General features: G+C 42.2%; 1 pseudogene; it reads right to left on the reverse strand.

The window, feature by feature from the left end:
* Positions 1 to 6,247: 6,247 nt before the first annotated feature.
* Positions 6,248 to 6,347, reverse strand: LOC111814344 (annotated as a pseudogene).
* Between the last annotated feature and the right edge of the window lie 854 nt (positions 6,348 to 7,201).

The following is a 7,201-nucleotide window of genomic DNA, read 5'->3' on the forward strand; positions in this document are numbered from 1 at the left end:
GGCTCGCCGCACCTGAGCTGGGGGAGGACCGGGACGGCGGCCAGGGCCGGGGCTCGCGTCACCCGCCTGCGCGGAAGCCGCATCGCCTCGGGGCGGCGGGCGGACAGGGTCCCGCGGGGCGCTGGTGGAGAGGGAAGGCGCGGCCTCCGCCCGCTAAGAGCCTCAGTCTCCGACCGCAGCCCCGCAGAGGCGCCGGGGCGGGGACCTCAGGAAGCCGCCCGAGGTGGGCCGCCAAGCGGGGTGCAGGCCAGCTGCCGCCTCGGCCGCCCCGACGTGGCCGCTTAGCCGGCTTCTGCCGAGGCCGCAGCTGCGGAGGCGAGGAGCCCCGGCCGCGCTTCCGGCCCTGGGGAGTGGTGGAGCCCACCGCTGTAGCCTGCAGCTGGACGCCGCTCCCAGTGACACTTACAGGTGAGAAATGAGTCCAGTCCATTGAACTCGCCTCCCCAAAGCCCTCTTATTGTTAAAAAAAACAGTGAGCCAAGCTGGGCGTGGTGGTACACTCCTGTAATCCCAGCAGTCTAGAGACTGAGGCAGGATGATTTGAGACCAGCCTGCGCTACAAAGTGAGCTCAAGGCCAGCATCAACTGCATAGCGAGCGAGACCTTGTCTCCAAACGACAAAAATAAAATAAAGAACAGAAAGATCTCACAGGTTGGGAAACACAGAGGAAATGGACAGTTTCCTAGATACCTATGAATTGTCAAAGCTGAGTCAAGAAGATCATCTCAAAAACTCTGAATAACCCAATAAAAGGAAATGAAATTGAAAATGTAACGACAACAGCAACAACAACAAAAACAGGTCCTGATGGATTAACAGCTGAATTCCACAAGAAATTTAGAGAAGATTTAATGCCAACTTTTCTCAAAACTCTTCAGTGAAATTAAAAGGGAAGGCCAGAGAGATGGCTCAGTGGAATAAGTGCTTCCCTGGCAAGCATAAAAGCCTGAGTTCAATCCCCGGTTCCGCCAAAAAAAAAAAAAAAAAAAAGCATGAGAGCTGGGGAGATGGCTCAGTAGAATATTGGCAAATAGAATGCAGCAAATCATCAAGACTATTGCATCATGACCATTCATCCCAGGGATGGTTCGTAAATGTAATACACCACATCACAGGGACAAAGACAAAAATCACATGAGCATCTCAATAGATGCGGAAAAAGCTTTTGACAAAGTCCAACACTTATTCATGATAAAAATCCTATAGAAAATTGGAATAATTATGTAAATGCTTACTTCTACCTTTATAAAATTATTTTTCCTACATATTCTGTAAGGTCTTAAAGTTCAACATACCAATATTTGATGGAAAATACCTGTTCCATGATATGCCAAACATGTTTGATATTTAGACAGATAGGGTAGACTGAACTGCATATATTGCAGGTTAATAATTAGCTTCTCTGCTGGAGGGTTAACAACCTAAGTTAGCACTTCAAAATTGGAGAAAAGGAAGGGCTGCAAGGTCAGCCAACATTTTGGCCCTAGCCTTTCAAGGTCAGTGAAGACTCGGGACATAGGAGAACCTGTACTGTAACAACATGTAATTCAGTTGTGTTCCAAATTTTCTGGTCAAGAAGATTATGGAGCCACAGAAGAATGTGATCGATGATGTATAGTGTGCCTGGGGAGAGTCACCAGGAGAGAAAAAACATTCTCTCAGGCTTTCACAGAGAGCAAATTTGTCAAGCAATGGCCGTGACTCATCCTCATGGCTGACACGGACAGAGGATCTACAAAGTGCGGTACAGGGTTACAGGATAAATCCTGGGGTACTTGACTGACCTTGTCAGATACAAAAGTTATATTTCTTGCTATATAGGTCTTGCTTTATCTTGGTCTTAACCACCCAGAAGAAAAGTATAAAAATGAGGTATATAAAGTAAAGCCATATTAATACGATAAGCTGTAAAAGGCTCAAGTCAATAACTTCTGAGGATAATCCACTAATATAGACTGCTAGACAGTGTTGAATTGTTTAGCTGAATTCAAACACCTTAGTATTTAGATGCCAATAGAATATTCACCTCTGACAGGACTAAACAAAAAGAAGGGGATACAAAGGAAAGATCATTTTGTATTTATATATACAAAATAGGATAGATACACAGCTACTTTCACTTAATTCAATGAGAAGAAAGAGGTGTACTAATAGTATTTGGACAGGATATCCTGTCTGCTTCTTGTACTATGGATAACCACTAAGAAGATAACAATGTACAATGTATTGATTATCGAAACTGTCCTATTATTCAGCTTTGAAACTGTCTTATTCATATTTATTTCTCAATAAAATAAAAAAATCGGAATAGATGATTTATAGCTGAACCTGACAAAAGCCATCTATGAGGAACCAACAGTCAACATCATACTAAATAGACAAAAACCTGAAAGCTTTCACTTTAAAATCAGGCACAAGACAAGATGCCCACTGTCACCACTCCTATTCAACATAGTTCTGGAACCATTAGCCAGAGCAATTAGACAACAGAGAAATAAAAGGAATAATAATTGGAAAGGAAGAAGTGAAATTATTATTTGCAGATGACATGATACTCTACATAGAAGACCCCAAAATACTCCACCAAGAGACTGGTAGATTTAATAACCAAATTCAGTAGTGTAGCAGGATACAAAGTCAGTATCCAAAATCAATAGCATTTTATGCCAAAGATTTTCAAGAAAATTCATATTATATCTTTCTTTCTTTCTTTCTTTCTTTCCTTCTTTCTTTCTTTCTTCTTTCTTTTTGCAGAACTGGGGATCAAACTCAGGGCCTTGCACTTGCCAGGAAGTGCTTATTCCACTGAGTCATCTCCCCGGCCCCATATTATATATTTAAAAAACAACTTATTATACACCAAAATAAATATATTTTTCTCCTTGGGAAGATGTCACCCATTTTCCTGAGGACCAGAACCCTAAATTCTATTTCTACCTGGAATATCCTATTCAGCATTGAGACTGAACATGGTGAAGTTTCTGTGCCTTAGTTCCTCCACTTGTAAAATTTCCTATAAAAGTTTTTAAACACTAACAAGAATTTGACCTTATGTATACATTCTCTTTGCTTATAGAAATGAGCAGGCCTTAATTTGGTTCTTACCTTCTAATCAGTCATAGGCATATTTGAGAACAGTTTTAAGAGGGTGGGCAAGATAGTGAACTGAGCGCCTGCTTAGGCAAGCATGCGGGTGACCTGGTGTGGTGGCGCACGCCTGTAATCCCAGCACTGGGGAGGCTGAAAACACTACGAGTCTGAGTTGCATAGTGAAATCCTCTACCAAATACATTTTAAAAAAGAAAAAGAAAACAGTTTTAAGAAACATGTTTTCCTTATAAAATACATTACGGTAATCTGATTTTGCCATCTTGTTATTTGTAAGGAAAACTGGAGAAATTTGTGCTGTGTAATTTTGCAGTATGACTGGGGAAAAGCTCACTTTCAATGGTAACACTCCAAATAACTCTAGAGGGGCCAGCACCCCATCTTACTCTGTTAGTGCTACATTCATTACATGTGATCCCCTGTTTAAAGGAATTTATCAAACTTTAAGAACCTGAATTTAAGCGAAGTCTTCAAGCTGCAGTCTACTAAGAGTAGAAAGTTCACATAAAATATTTCAGTAATAATGGCAGAGTTGTCTCTTGGGAATGACAGTGTAGTTTTATTATACGGCTCGTTTGGTATCATAGTCAAATACTACTGTTAGTTCATAGGAATCTTACCTCTGCACTGTCTTCTTGTTTTATTACAAATCTTTCAAAGACTACTTGATTTAGGCAAATACACTGAAGATAAGTTAGTTCTTTTCCTAGATTTTTTATTTTATCTTATTTTAATTAATTAATTAATTTTTATTTTTGGCAGAACTAGGGATTGAACTCAGGCTCTTTGCTTGCCAGACAAGCACTTATTCTACTGAGCTATCTCCCAGCCCCTTTTCCTAGATTTTAATCCACCTTCACTGGGATAGTTTTGCAGATTGAAGGGTAGTCCCTTGGGACAAGGACTTACTGTAGGGGCCTCCTAGATATATTCTTTCCCCTTTTGGAAGATCTTTTCATAATTTTAAGTGTATCAAATGTGAGGACAGAATCTGCAGGTTTACTTACCTTATTTTTCTGGCTCAATATCTGACACTGTGAAGTTACTCCACAGGAAAGTAAGCAGTATTTTGCAGTGATAGTTTATTTATAGAAAAGGACTTGGTAAAGTACTTTTATTGGTAAAGCATCTTTAATATTGTTGAAACACCCTGCCCCTGGGGTGTGCTGAGACAGCAACTGCGACTGGGCGTGGTGGCGTGTGCCCGGAATCCCAGCACTTAGGAGGCTGTAAACTGGAGGATCGCTACGAGTACAGCCTATGCAGTGAGACCCTATAGACCCTGTACACCTTGTCCTAAATACACACACACCCAAAAATTGTTGAAACAAACAAAACTGGTTGCTATAATGTTTTTTTCTTTTGCACTTGTTTACATATTAAATTCTTTTGATATATATAAAAAAATCTATACTTAGATAGCAGCCAGGGTTTGATATCCGGCCGGCCATGCCTGCCCCGCCCCCAGTGTGTGCTGAGATGGTGACTGAGACTGGGCCTGAGGGTATACGCCTCTAAGCCCAGCGCTTGGGAGGCTGAAAATAGGAGAATCACTGAGTCGGATCTACATAGTAAGACCCTGTAGACCCTGTGCTAAATACAGGAAAAAAATGGCATCTTTGTACACAAACAATGAACACACTGTTAGAGAAATTAGGTAAACCACACCTTTTACAATGACATCCAAAAATGAAATGTTTAGGAAAATATAACAAAGGAAGTAAAAGATTTATACATTGAAAATTACAGTACTCTGAGAAAAGAGATAAAAAAGGATTTGAGAAAATAGAAAGCTGTTTCTTGCTCCTAGTTAGGAAGAACCAACATTGTTAAAATGGCCATCCTCCCAAAATTGTTATGCAGATTCAATGTGATACCAATCAAAATACCATTAGTGTACATCACAGATCTAGAGAAAACATTTCTAAAATTCTTTGGAACCAGAAGAGACCCAGAATATCAAAAGCAATCGTAGGGAACTGAAGAAAGGCAGGAAGAACCACAGTCCCTGATGTGAAAATACACTAGAGCTGCTGGGATAAAATCAAACGGTACGAGCATAGGAACAGACCTGAGGGCCAGAGGAACCACTTAGAAGTGCAGACACGACTGCAAACACACTCAGCCACCTGATCTTTTATAGAGGGCCAAACATGTCCCCTGGAAGAAAGGCAGCCTTTTAATAGATAGTGCTGAAAAATTTGGCTTCCCACATACTGAAAGCTAATACTAAACAATTACCATGCACTAAACTATAATCAAAATAGTTCAAAGATTTAAATATTAAACAGAAATACTTAAATCTCCTGGAGGAAAATGTAGGTAAAAATCTTAGAGATATAGGAGTAGGTAGAGAATTCATGAAGAAAACCCAAACTGCACAGGAACTATTTCAAAGAATCAACAACTGGGATCTCATCTTTTTCAAAAGTTTCTCCATGTCAAAAGAAATCACTAACAGTAAAAAGAAAACCCACAATCTGGGAAAAAATCATAGCCAACTGTTCCTCAGGCCAAGGACTTCTATCTAGAACATATAAATAACTAAAAAAAGAAAAAAGAAAAAGAAAGAAAATCAGGTCTCCAAATTTCAAAACCCAATCCAAAAATGGGCATCTGAGGTGAATACACATTTCTCAGATGAAGAAATACAAATGGCAAATAAATACATGAAAAAATGTTCAACATCATTGGTCATTTGAGAAATGCAAATTAAAACAATACTGAGCTTCCACCTCACCCCAGAAAGAATGGCTATCATCAAGAAATTAACCAATAACTAATGCTGGAGGGTCTGTGGGGAAAAAAAGAAGGCTTCTCCGCAGTTGGGGGGCGTGTAGGCTGGTACAAAAACTATGGAGATCAGTGTGGAGAGTCCTCAAAAAGCTAGTCCTGGCAGTTCTAGCTGTTCCTCTTCTGGATATTTTTCCAGAAGAACGGAAAACGTCATACCACAGCAATTTACATGCATCTATGTTTATAGCAGCACAGTTTGTCATAGCTAAATCTTGGAAGCAACCCAAATGACCATCAACTGAGGAATGGATAAAAAAGATGTGTTATTTTTACACAACAGAGTGTTATTCAGTTATAAAAAAGGGTAAATTTGAGGCTTTTATTGGTGGCAAATGGATGCAACTAGAGGCCATACTCTTCATGAATTTGTGTGTCATCCTTGTGCAGGAGCCATGCTAATCTCGTTTCATCCCAATTTTAGCATATCCTTGTCACAGCGGGGAGGGCGGGCAGCCGCCAGGAGGCGGTGGGAGCCTAGGCCGGACCGCCCGCTTGGCGCCGCGGGGCACAGGGACCCCAGCCTCCCAAGAGCTGGGATCACAGGCGTGCGCCACCACACCCAATGGTGCAGTGAGCTGGTTTCATTTCCATCTTTTTTTTTTTTTTTTTTTTAACATTTATTTATTGTGTGTGTGTGGCCAGCTCAGCCCACCAGGGGGCGCGGCTGGCTGGCATGTGGTGCTGGAGGATCGAACCGCGGTCCCTGTGCTTTGCCGAGCTTGTTCCAAGTAGGTGCTTTAGACCACTGAGCCATCTCTCCAGCCCCACATTTCCATCTTAGTGTGAATAACTCCAGTGTTCTCTTTCCCCGGCAAGCTCGCCTGAGCCATGCGAGAAGCAGTTGGACTCCGGGGACACGTGTACACAGCGCACATAGTGCTGCCGTCGCCGCCGCTGCAAAAGCCCTGGCTGTGTGCGTGGTCTTGCTCAGCCCTGCCAGGGCTCCAGGCCCTTGTCAGTAAGACAACAAGACTACAGTTTCCCGGCCTGATGGCCACCAACTTGTTTTACAAGCACCATCCCACTTACCCCTCATGACAGCCCAGCAAGAATCCGTAATGAAAATACATCATCAGGGATTGTTAGAAGCTAGATGCAGTGGCACAGGCCTGTAAGTCCAACTGCTTCTCGCATGGCTCAGGCGAGCTTGCCGGGGAAAGAGAACACTGGAGTTATTCACACTAAGATGGAAATGAAACCAGCTCACTGCACCATTGGGTGTGGTGGCGCACGCCTGTGATCCCAGCTCTTGGGAGGCTGAACACAGGCACATCACTAGAGTCTGATCTATGTAGT

This window comes from Octodon degus, unplaced genomic scaffold (assembly GCF_000260255.1).
Source record: "Octodon degus isolate 3935 unplaced genomic scaffold, OctDeg1.0 scaffold00295, whole genome shotgun sequence".
In the NCBI taxonomy this organism is placed as follows: Eukaryota; Metazoa; Chordata; class Mammalia; order Rodentia; family Octodontidae; genus Octodon; species Octodon degus.